Source organism: Nematostella vectensis, chromosome 14 (assembly GCF_932526225.1).
Source record: "Nematostella vectensis chromosome 14, jaNemVect1.1, whole genome shotgun sequence".
Taxonomy (NCBI): Eukaryota; Metazoa; Cnidaria; class Anthozoa; order Actiniaria; family Edwardsiidae; genus Nematostella; species Nematostella vectensis.
The window spans coordinates 13,245,882-13,258,872 of NC_064047.1; the positions used below are offsets into that span (position 1 = coordinate 13,245,882).

Here is a 12,991-nt window from a genome sequence, read left to right on the forward strand (position 1 = left end):
TCCCTTAAATAAATGGATTGTTTGCGACGAGTTACAAATGAAAGGAAATTTGAACATTCATTTTCTTGTTGTGACGAGTGTTTTTTATTTAGTTGCTTTTATCACACTTCGTTGAATTTAATACAAGCATTTGAACCTATTATCACCTGTGCCGGCCCGGAGAAGTACGCACAACCCAAAAAAATTCATAAATAAAAAATAAACACAACAAGATGAAGATACTCTGGCATCAGTCTAAGGGATAAATGTTCTTTTGAAGGTATGCATCCAACCAAGGTGATAGCAACTACTCTTTGGCTAAATAATAGTTCAGGTTCTTAGAGAAATCTCAAATCAAACAAGGGAAAACAGCAGAATTAACCCAGTGAACTAAATGCTCAAAATACCACATAAGGGAAAGAGATCAGCAAACACAGCCTAAGACACAAATAGATAATGTTATTCTAATCCTCAAGGTCCATTTCCGTGGCATCAAAACATAATGGCCTCTCCGTGAAGGCTTCTGGAATCATCTTGCTGCCGTCACACATTGCAAAGCATTGTGGGAGTTTCACGGAAAAATTCGTCATGAAAATGACCACGCCTCCGCCCGATTGTTGACAGCTTTTTAGAAGTCTTTTCACCCCGAAGCCAAACAAATTAGTTATAGGTCATACAGACCCAGAATAGCACTGTAAACAATTTTAGAATCAATTTAGTTACAGAAAGGACAGCATATAAGGGAGCTTTGGTGATTCATTAGTCCAGACTACTGTAGTCAGATATAGAGTTTTTCAAGACCTTATGGTCTAATTGTGAAGTCCTAAGGAATGAACTAGAGGTAATCTCAATGAGGTTTGACGATTACTCTGTTCATAATAATGGCTCATTTTGGCCTAACTGTCAATTTGATCCATTTACTTATGGGGTCCCCTCCCCTACCTGGAAAGCTGGTGTTTCTAACATTGCTTTCCCCAATCAGTGTTAACATTGCTTTAATAATAAAAATCTTTTTTAAAATCATTTTTGGGTCAAACATGTTACAACACAGTGTAACACACATTTAAACAAATTGCAATCCCTCATATGTTCATGAAAGCCCTCAGGTATCCCAGTCAACCCTGCGTGCAGGGTCTAGTTTATGAGAAAAAATTGAAGCAATCATCAATTTGTGCTAGCAGCAACGAGGGATAAGAGATACTCAGCAGATTGGATACTGCTGAGTAGGTGCAATAAAAAAAACTCAAAATAATCGGGGAGGTATCTTTCTTTTGTTAAATTGAGCTAAGCACTTTAAAAATGATAAGCATTTCTACAATCCATTTTTAGGCCAATTATAGCTATAGCTCATCTTATGGAAAGGTCATTATTTATCGGGGGAGAGCTGTCAAGTTAATTTTTTCCGGTTCAAAAATTTGGACCCTCCCCCCATTTAAAGTCCAATCAAAGGCTCTGTGAGCTAACTCGTGAATGCAAATTTATTTTCCTAGTTATTTTTTTGTGTGCATAAAAGATATATTGGATACTGAACAAAGCATGAACACATCCAAGATGCATAAAAATGTCCTTATACCTTTTTTCCTAATTTTTTTTTTCTTTTCGATGTCATGACACACCAAGAACAGTATACTTAATTGTTATCATAAAAAATAAACAAAAAGATTCAGCGCCCTCAGTAGGAATCGAACCCGGGAAGCTGGGGTCATAGACCAATGTTCGCACTGCTAGACTAACGTGCCATTACTGAGCAAAGTAGTAACTAAAATTATTTTTATTACTATGGGTATCGTAATGATCGAAAAGCTTTTTGCTAGCATGAAAATTTCAGCATATTCTTTCTGGAAACAAAATACAATACCCGCAATAATTGATCACGCTACTGTCATACAATGTGTTTTATATGCTATTAACATTCTAGAAAAGCGCAAAATCGTTATTCGATGAAGAAGCGGGGGCCATATGTTTGTACGAGTTTTGTTTGATATTTAGTTTAGTTGATTGGGAGGAATTGTGAAAAAGTAATTTGTGGAGATCTATCCTCTTCTATTCTGTCCATTGAACAGAGTTTTTATTTTCTTTTTACCCTGCGACCAGGGACCCAGCTAACAGATCATTTACCTTATGTTTCTCGAACTTAAAAGTCGCAGTTTTACTAGTCGCTCTTTCAGCACAAATTCGAACAAACAACGCGAAAACCAGCGGCGTAGCCAGGATTTTTAACAGGGGGGGGGGGGCAAAAGGCCCTTTCAAGGCATTTTCTTCTGTATTTTAGATAATGTCTCATACATTTACTGTATTTTTAGCTGATAGAAGGGGGGGGGGGGGAGGCGTTCCCCCTGGGCCACCCCCTTGGCTACACCCCTGAAAACCAAGAGACACGAATCGGCAAGTACTAAAAGAAAGAGAATTTAAAGCTTTGTTAGCATTTTACTTGTTTTGTTTGCAAAATAACAACTTGAACTGGACTGAACCGTAGAACCCACATGGAAGACTTTTCTGAAAATACTAGCTTATATTTATTTTACGGCTATACAAACAAATGACCGTAGCGGTCACAGGTCGATGCCTAAGCAATTTTATAGTACAAAGCTTTAACCGGTAAAAGTTGAACACCGGAAGTTTACAGGATGACCTAAGGATTGCTGTGTTTGCAAAAGCACAGAAAGACCATAAAAAGTTTACGGATTAGTGATCCAATGATGGAGTGACATCGGAGTCCCCACATTAACTCGTACATGTGTTACGAGGTTTTTGGGTGTGGTTCTTTTATGGTATTGGGGGTAGCCGGGGATCGTACACGCTGAGCAAGGGTTGGCCGTCTTCTTTGTTCTTTATTGCACCGCTTGAGTGTTTACAAATGGTAGAGCTACCACTGGCTAGCGGAAGGTTGGCTGTAAGAAGGCAAGTACTTTCGGAAGGTAGAGAAGGGACATCTCTTTCCCGGAAAGTTGACGAAGCCAACTTTAGAGAGTCCTGACAAAACCAACCTAGAGCACTGACGTGTAGTGTCCTCGCAACAGTTACAGTACATTCCTAGAGCTAGTTACTATGCTGCTCAATTTATACTAATCTCATTAATAAACTGGTCAAACTGGTTTTAAGGATGATGTAAGAATAGAAGATCGGGTGTTGACTTTGGGAAGAAAATCAACGATGAAATAATAAATTACTTAGAATAGATTCCTTCGATAGAAATAGCAAGAGCAGGATAAAAGGAAAAGATTGACTATAGTTATATGCAAAATTAAATAATGTAACAGGGGTAAGATTAAGGATAAAGATAATCATTAAACTGTTATTTTAGCCTGGCAAATATAAAACCTGTTTTGCTAAACAGTAACTACGCATGCTTAGTCAAACAATGAAGAGATCCACGTAAAGCAGATATGTGAAATGTCGAATTGAAAGTGAAAGTAAATATCTGACGTGTTTGAAACGACTTTTGCATAGATTAACAATTCCTTCATAACACATGCTTCGCATTCCCGAGTTAAAATCTCAAAAAGGCGACTAAAAATAGTGGAGTAAATGCCGACGTCACAAAAAGTTATCAAAACGTGGAGTAATAAGGAGTAATATCTATAACCAAAATTCATTGGCTACTAAATTATTGTCTGACTCTTCTCAATATCAGATTCCAGAGAAACCTACCACGAATACGCGCTACTGAAGATTTATCACAAATGCAACGCGAAAAGAAACAGTCGAGTGCCTGTGTGTGACCACGTTATGTGTGACTTGTGACTCTTAGTTTGTGGTAAACACATGGAGTTAAACAGTTCATTCTAGCTATGAAATAAAATATTGAAAATCTCAATAATATTTGTACTTGGTTGTTGTGTTTCCAAGTGGACTGGATGAAATTCTAAGCTTTTAACTCGCGAATATTTCGCGAGTTACGCTGTTGAGTCTCACCCAATACAAGGAAAAAGGTAACACACTCTGTCTGGATGGACGCTATAGAAGCTGCAGAATTAATTCGCTTTGGCCCCCTCGAAATTCAATATTTTGGCAAACTTCGCGTAAAAAACCTTTCGAATTTCTAGGAATCGAATCGAAAGCGGAAGTGATACTCATTTCATGTCACCTCTCCAGCTTTATTACGCTGAAGACAAATAAATAGACTTATTAAGCCCCCTTACAAATAAAGGAACAGTTAATAGTTAAAAAGTGTGGAAATATGCGAGATAAATACCTGTTACTTCTGTTCTCCAGGGACTTGTGACAACTCCGTCTTCTTAAACGAATCTCTAGCCGCCAGTGCTGAAAAACGCAAGACTAGTTCCAGTACCGCGCGGTTAAACCAGCCTTTTTGTTTTGAAATGGCGGCTTTTTACCGGCGAACTGTCACATTTTGACGAATGCTAAGAAATTTAAACCAAACCTAAGGCTATAATTTTCTTTATGACTCCCTCATTATCACACAAATCTGTCATCTTTTGTACAGTATGGTTTTAATGCTGTACAGTTAGTCAAATTAGTGACTGAAGTCAGCCTTTCGTACCTTTTCTCGAATGTTTCAACACTACGATTGTGCTTGTTTTCGCCAGAGCACGCGCATGCGCATACGTTATTCAGCACTGTCTCTCTAGCCTGAATTTCAGCCGGGGCCTGGGTCCTACGTTTCACTCCACTTTTCAGCCGGGGCCTGGGTCCTACGTTTCACTCCCCATAAAGCCCCAAAGGGGAGTGAAACGTAGGACCCAGGCACCGGCTGAAAATCAGGCTAGCGAATCTCAAATCAATGAAAGCCTTGATTGACCACAGGTATCCCAAGCTCACAGTTTGTTATCTGACATACATAAGGGTGTTCGGAAGTTAGGTTGCTAGGGAAATTTTAAATTACCGTAGATCTGGCCGTATTAAAACCGCCTTTTTCAAGATTCAAGATTCACGATTTGAACTCTTACCAGAACGAAGTGAAAGGTAGGCAAGTAATTTTGGACATATTTCACGTTCCGTCCTCAAAAACACAATTACTCCCGCTTAATCGCGCTCACATCACGGTAACATCCTCACAAATAGTTGGAATCCAACCAGCCCAAACCTCAGTGCCACACGATTTTCCATTGCAGAGTAATCCGGCAGAATATTCGTCTTTTTGTCGTAATAGGCTTGACTACAATGAATTTGGCAACCGTCTAAATTGCCTTGTCCCCGCGAGCGCAAAAACATCCCGTGTACATGTGGCTGCGTAGATTTGGTATGGGTAAAAAAGGTCCCTGACTAGTTTTTTTTCTGCCCGGAGATATGTGTGATGTTTTTTTTTTTTTTTTGCCCTGATTTTGATGTTAAGGGCACGTTTTTTGCATATGAAGAAAACGTTGTCGTTTTGGGAGTCTGGTACCGAGGAATTTTAGTTTCTTTTCAAAGACTTTCACCATTGACTAAAGATGGTCACACTCACTGTTTTTCTCTTCTGATTACAAGTCATACAGTTCACGAAGCACCCTAGCGGTACGACAACCTTAAAAATGGTAAGAGTTATGCTGTTTTTCCAAATAAGGGATATATTACTTTTCTAATATGGAAGTGACCGCGTTTGGGAAAAACGACCACGCAAAAACCTTTTCGAGCTTAGAGCAGACTACTCCCACGGAAGGGACACCTTTTTGGGCTCGCGGAGACGGGGCAATTTCGACGGTTGTTTCTTGCCCTATGTTTACCGTAAATAAAAATAGGGACAAATAAAGAGCTTGTTGGGCTACCTGTGGACTATGTATACAAAAAATCACAGAAAAAGACGTTTTAAAACAATTGTTTTGGGTCTATTTCGGTCATTACTATGGCGTGAAGTTATACGACTATTGTACGGTGATTCCTATGCCCTGTTTCAATGACAACCAATGAGTCTATGTAAAACCATCTTTATCGCCGAAATTGGCAATTTATGGTGTGAATAGATTATAGCTTTGATACTGTAATCACGTGATAAAATATCGTCATTACCCCTTTGTAAATTATGCTGCTGCCATTATGAATTAATTCCTTGACTAACATTGATTTAAAGTTTATTTCTATTGCTGCCACCACATGGTATGAAATTAAACAACTGCTTACTGTCTATGGTTTGGTGCGGTTGCTATGGTAACCATTATTATGTATCTCTTTGAAAAAAAAAAGCGATTACGTTTGGGAACCCGGTAAATTTTACCTTGCGATGTTATATAATAGTCTTGGAAACATCTTTAACCCTACCTTTAATTGTCAAAATTCTCCAAATCATGTCCGATGAACACATGATGCAGGCCTGTTAGACCCTTACAAATATCTTCACCAAGTGCTGTGTCTCGTGTGATGCAGAAGTGCTTGGTGCGCGTCTGTGGCGAAGGCGCATGGGCACGCTCAACCCACATGGAAGACTTTTCTGAAGAAACTAACTTATATATACTTTACGGGCACAGGTCGATGACAAAGCGGTTTCGCGTAAGGAAGGCGGAGAAGATGCCCGTTGTGTTTGCCAGGGGTAGCAGGGCGAGAACCGTCGAGAAGGTAGAAAGCTTTGCCGCGCCTCTCAGCCCATTTTCGGGGGGTTTTACTAATGCGAGGGGTTGGGTCTCGTGGGGTGTGCTAAGTGGGGGCAGGGACCCGCGATAGAAACGCGGGCAACAGGTTCCGAGAAAGTGAAGAGCGTCGCCGCGAATCCCAGCCAATTTCGGAAGTTTACTTGGGCTTCCAATGCCGGGGTGTATCATTTGGGCCTCATGGGGGAGTGGTAAGGAAGGAGTAGAGGGGGGTGGGGGGCATCACGGTCGCGGGGTGGCAGCCCCCTTTGTGGGGTAACGGGTGGGAAGCAAGACACGAACACGATGTGGTGTGGTCTTCTTTATGTGCCTTTATTCACAAAGGTAATAGTACTAATTTATCTCGTTTTCTACGGGACTGCGAAATTTTCCCATCTTTGTGAAAAAGCAACTAAGCCCGCGTTGCCTACTGGTACTGCTAAATTTTCCCACCTTTGGGAAAACAACAGGAAGCTCGAGACTGAAATCGCGAGAGACCCTACGCGACCACTTCTCTATCGACCCTTTCTTTAGACTAGTCGTCTATAGGGAAAGCAAAGCCTTAGAGAGAGAGTAAAACTGTGTCACGCACTGTGTCACGCACTGTTTCGAAAACCAAATGCTCAAAGGAACGCATGCCTCAGCGACGGTTATGCCCGCACTCGATACAGGGGAACCGAAGTAAAGAGCGGAGGCCCCGAATATAACCGATTTACCGCTACTTCCACGCCTTTCTGGTCCTACGTGACCCAGCTGTTTCCAGAGAAAGCGTACGAGGGGAAATTATACGAGTAGCCTACGTCACCAATCCTCCCGTGAATGCGATATTAATTTACTGATGTTAGGAACCGTGAATGCGATATTAATTTACTGATGTTAGGTACCGTGAATGCGATATTAATTTACTGATGTTAGGTACCGTCTCCTGTTGAGCTTTACGTAGGCCGAATGCTGGCGTCCTCTAGAAAGGCAAAAGAGACGACAAGACAGAGTCATTCTTTGCGGGTCTGTGCAGGACTACCTAATATGGGCATCCGCCATATTAGGGCAACGACATGACGTAATATTATTTGTAGTTAAGGAAACTAGAAATGTCTATATAAGACAACAAAACCTAGTAACTTGGGTTAAAAAAGCTAGAAGTTGACTTGTTAAGTGCTCTCTGATCAAAATAGTGCTCCAAACCCGAATTGCGCTAAAATAGTGCCGAGCACAATCTGGAAAGGCCTATCGTTCACGTGGCCGCGCTTATTTCGTATAGCTGGACAGCTCCGTTAGGTATATCCGTTTAGATGTTGTAAACATCTGGTGTTGTCGAGCGAAAAGATTCGGTTACGGGTCTCCTCTAACGCGGGACGTCGGGATGGTACGGGTAGTTCCTATAGCGTGGAGTACCAAACGGGGGACAGTACGTGGAGTCTGGCTTGCCCAAGAGCAAAGTGTGCCGAAGTCCCAGTCACCCTTAGTAACGTTCTAGCGGGGTCTCGGACTGGTTTTGGAATTGCGCACTATTGACAAGATGCTTTAGGTTTGGTCCGTATTCGTGGGTAACGATAGAGTTTGCGGAATAGTACACGAGTCCCGCAGACGAGTGTCTCGGGGTCCTAGTCGTATGCGTGTCCGACCTGCAAGCTATAAGCCATACAAGGCCCATCCCAAACCGTATTAAAGCTTAGCGCGTTTGGACCAAATTCTAGTAGGGCATTATAATATATATATATATTGTGGGCAAAGGAAAAAAGCAACCAAACAGCCAGAAAGCCGCGGTCCCTCAGCGTTAGAATATCGACATCTCCGAGAGCGTCAAAACGGCTATCAAGAGTCTGAGTGGCCTGGTGTATCACCATCAAGAGTCTGAGTGGCCTGGTGTATCACCAAGCCCATCAAGAGTCTGGGGATGAGAGTCTGGGGATGAGAGTCTGGGGATGAGAGTCTGGGGATGAGACTCTGAGGATGGCATTCGGCCTGTCCCTGTAGCAGTAACTTCGTATCACACACGGAGCACCTCATGTCGAGCACGTGACTCACTGTTAGCACGTGGTGCGCTCCTGTAACCCGAAGGCGTTGTCGAGCGGGAGCCTGCGGACTCTGGTAGTGGTCTGCGTGCCGTACACGGAGACTCCCGTGTATATAAAGCGTACGTTATCCACTATCTGGTCTGCGTGCCTCACACAGAGACTCCCGTGTATATAACGCGTACATTATCCACTATCTGGTCTGCGTGCCGTACACAGAGACTCCCGTGTATATAACGCGTACGTTATCCACTATCTGGTATGCGTGCCGTACACAGAGACTCCCGTGTATATAACGCGTACGTTATCCACTATCTGGTCTGCGTGCCTCACACGGAGACTCCCGTGTATATAAAGCGTACGTTATCCACTATCTGGTCAGCGTGCCGTACACAGAGACTCCCGTGTATATAAAGCGTACGTTATCAACTATCTGGTCTGCGTGCCGTACACAGATATTCTCGTGTATGTAAAGCGTAGGTCCATGTATATGTGTATATAAGTCTGTAGTCTATGGTGAATAGGAGGCAAGGCTGGTTGATAGTCTTACCTTGTACGCGATGCACAGTGCCCCACCCCGCATAATTTCCATCCGAGGCCAGGTACAGCCATCACAAGCCGCGGCCTGTTCACATGGTTCACTTCGCGTGTCCCACTTAGCACACTTCCCGAGACCCAGCCTCTCGCATTATAAAAAAAAAAAAAAAACGAAAATGCGCTGGGAGGCGCGGCGAAGCTCTCCACAGGGTCCCCCTGGCAGACACAACGAACACTTTTACGAAACACACTTACGCGAAACTGAGACTTTTTTTTACAATTTTCTTCATGTTTGATGAAAATTTCCCTAAACAATTATATCGTCCTCCGTGAGTGTTTTGTTTGGTTTTATGTTAAATAATTATCTGATCATTCTTCGCGCAAAATGAAACAAGAAATTAAAGGACTTTGAGCTTTAAATGATAACGATAACATTTCCGATAAAGTTTTTCTCTCCCGGGATTTAATTGTATTTCTTTTTACATTTCATTATTTTCATTTTTCATTTCATTTGATCAGGTAAAACGCACATCGAAATAACCAAACCGAAAAATGATCTAGGAATGTTATTTTTCTTGTCTCAACAGGTCTCTCGAATAATATATATCAACCAGCTGTGCTTAGGATAAAAGCTTGCGGGTCTTAAAATTACAGCTGCAGTACAAAGAGGTTCACGGAATCCATGCTTTGCTATTGTCAACACTCCGTTGCTATTGTCTTAAAAACAATGGGAATATCGTCCATACAATGCCGACATGTGCTAGCGGAAGAGCTCATTCATTCAATCGCACTTCTTTATTCAAATAAAGCTAATATATACAAATCTCGTAATACGGCTTAAGTAAGATCAACCATCATAGAGGAGAAATGTTTCTTATGGATAGATTTTATAACATATTACATTCTTTTTTGTATTTATTTATTTCTGCTTGTTGCTTTTGAAGCTAAGGGGGGACTAAATGTTTGCCTCGATTCTTTAGTTCGAATTAACTATATTGCTTTTCATCACTATCGAGACAGCCTTAGACCATTATTACGACGATTGAGTACTTCAAATGGACTCAAGCGCATATGACACACCGTAATCCTTGAGTTCACTCCAGTAGTCCTACATCTTTCTCAAATTTCTAGTGTGTCGGTCAAAACGCACAAGTCAGGCAGCTCGTAAAGTTTGTCTAACTCCATGGCGTAGCATAACCCTGTAAGAATGTCTTCATCGACGGAATCAATGTCTCTTACAGAAGCTTTGAGGTTACACGCGCTCAAAATACGCTCCCCTTTAATTATCAGTCTCTTGCCATTCGCGAAGCCGGCGAGGTTTTTCTTCGGGTAATAGTTCATTGCGTTCACAGAATTATTTGTTCTTTGCTGAGCAACCAATCGGGAATTACTCGTCGAAATTTGCCAGGTATTATAAGCCGCAGTCGACATTATCAAAATAATATTTTGAAAGTTTGTGCTAAAATACTTTCCTTTGCTCCTGCACGTCGAGTCTTCTCTTGTTCAAAATTTTTCAATGCCTCTCTTTCATCTAGCCACGACTTCCGTAAATTTAAACAGTGCAAAGCTTCTTGAAACAATATTGAGGCTTTCCAGGTTTTATGCGTTTTCTTTCCAGAAGAAATTTTCCATTCAGTGATCGAGCTCTGTCGTTGCTTCCTCGGGTTGCGAAATAATTGCTCTAGCATGCGAACAGCTTTTTATAGCAGAACTCACGGGCCAACAAGACGTGAAAGCACGTTGTTTTTAACCGAAAACAAAGGGTACCCGAAGCTCTACAAACAATAACATGTCGACATCACAAGAGGAACAAAGTAGCGCCTTTGTGTGCTTCTAATAGGTCCCTTTGAAAAATCAAATAAAGGACTCGACAAAAACATATCTTTTTCTCGGTTGTTTGCCGATAAGGGGAATTAGACTTGCTAAATCTTAGGGGGTCAGGTGGATTATTTTCACCTGTCTAACTAAATTTGCCTCAGGACATTGAAAGAGAAAGCTTCTAAAGAAACTTGGGAAATTAGTATGGTCATTAGCTAGACAATAATTACCATTAAGAGCACGGGTATAATTTCAAGTCTGAAAGGTATGGTGAAATTTTGTACTTTTCTATACGAAGAGCTTTAAAGGAGAGGTTTTCTGAAAGTAAAAAATTCCTTATTTTTATCAACAGTGAAGAAATACACTCTATTAGGGGTGGGTCGCCATAAGTGTCACTGTGTTATACAACTGTTGTATTTCATTAGGTGCCGTGCGTTCTTTTTCTCTCATAAAAACCTTTTTCATATAGTTTTGCCCTGGAATGTCATTAAAAGGTAAGGAATTTTACGAGAACATGTCCATCCTTAATCAATGCCTCGCGCATGATTATGCCAGCAACATCCACTCACTAATCGATTAAATTTTCTGTAAATCAGAACCTTGAAAAGTGGCATCTAGCGGCGTAAGAATCCTCTTTACAATACCATCAATTCAGTGTCAGAGATTTCAGGCTGACAAGGCTAATTGAAATTAAAACGTTCTTACGAAAAGAGTGAAACACTGTTTTATATTTTCTCATAAAGGTATAACACCAACAATACAATTGCTACCAATAGAATACAAAACGCTCACGTTCCATTATTTGTTTCGATTACACATTGCAAATAAAAAAATCCCGATAATCTTTGTTTAGACCACGTGTAGAACATGTTATCCGGCATAGCTATACAATGACTCTGAGATCAGCAGAGAGATAGCCCTATTGGTTTCCATAACTTGAAGAATTGGTTATCAGCTGTGGCCAACAGAAGGTCTGTAAAAGTAATTATGCAGCGAGAAAAAAAACTAAGGATATACTTAGCATACATAACACATGATCCATATTACATAGGACATGGACATTTTCGTTGAAATCTAACAGTATTCTAAGAGGATTACATTTCGAGCTGTAGTTAAATGAGATGTTCGAATGGCTATCAATAAAAACAAGGTCCTATAATAATAACGGCACGGACTACGCCAATATCAATAAGGTTTTATGAAAAGGCACTAATTTAGTCAAGACGCACCCACTTTGAAAAGTTACACACCAAAGTGAAAAATAATTTGTAGCAAGATCTGCAAAAGTCAAATCAATGACCACAGCAATTATAAAATATCGAGGCATGATCTCTTTCATACACATGGTGGGTTTGAAATTAAAATTTTGGATTTATCATAAAGAAATGACACGCTGGACTATGTAACATGAATAATGTAATCGTGTTATTTTACACCTGTGTTAAGATAGACAAACCAAGACAAAAAGTCACAGAGTGTGCGCGTGTCATCTCTATTAGTCAAACATATGCCTGAGATAGGAGGAAAAAAAAGCAATTATGGGACCTGCTTACACTCGTGCGCGACAAACAATTCTTTTGCACCTGAAGTCAACATTTACATTAGAATGACCACACTCTTTGGGCGAAATCCCTCCAATCGGAGACCAAGACGGAGTTTTCAAAGTTTGAAAGAAAATTGAGAAGTGAATGACCCAATTTGTTATATGTCGAATTCCTTCTTTCATCGCAAACGTTTTCCAAGACGAATCCCCATGCGAAACTCCTCCCAAAAAGCATATTTTCTGGACACGCAGTTATACCATGCAAATCGGTGAATTACATATCAGTTTCATCGCTAGAAATTCAATGCATCCTACAATAAAACCGCCCTATTTTATCCCCAAAGCCTCAAATATGAAAAATAATATTTCCCAAAATGACAATATATTTTAATATTCAAAATAAAACCCAAACAACAGTATCATGCAAGTGGAAAGTCCAGATTCAATCAAATATAACGATAATAATTAAATAATTTTTATCCCGTTCTTTCGCGACCACACTTTCTAACGATTCAAGTAACCCGACTGACAACTCCAATATATTTCAGAATTCGGACCAAAAAAATCATATATTTTAAAAATATAGCTCTTTGGGA

The 12,991-nt window shown here is 40.7% G+C and overlaps 1 protein-coding gene across 3 annotated transcripts in view; it reads right to left on the reverse strand.

Moving 5' to 3' along the window:
• Positions 1 to 4,342, reverse strand: part of LOC116610628 — a 28,872-nt gene extending 24,530 nt beyond the window's left edge. For 2 of the 3 annotated variants that reach the window (XM_048722113.1, XM_048722111.1), the window contains exon 1: positions 4,175 to 4,342. The gene's annotated coding sequence lies outside the window, so the exon portion shown is untranslated. The remainder of the gene's footprint in view (positions 1 to 4,174) is intronic. The other variant, XM_032371351.2, reaches the window with a different exon arrangement.
• Positions 4,343 to 12,991: the final 8,649 nt, after the last annotated feature.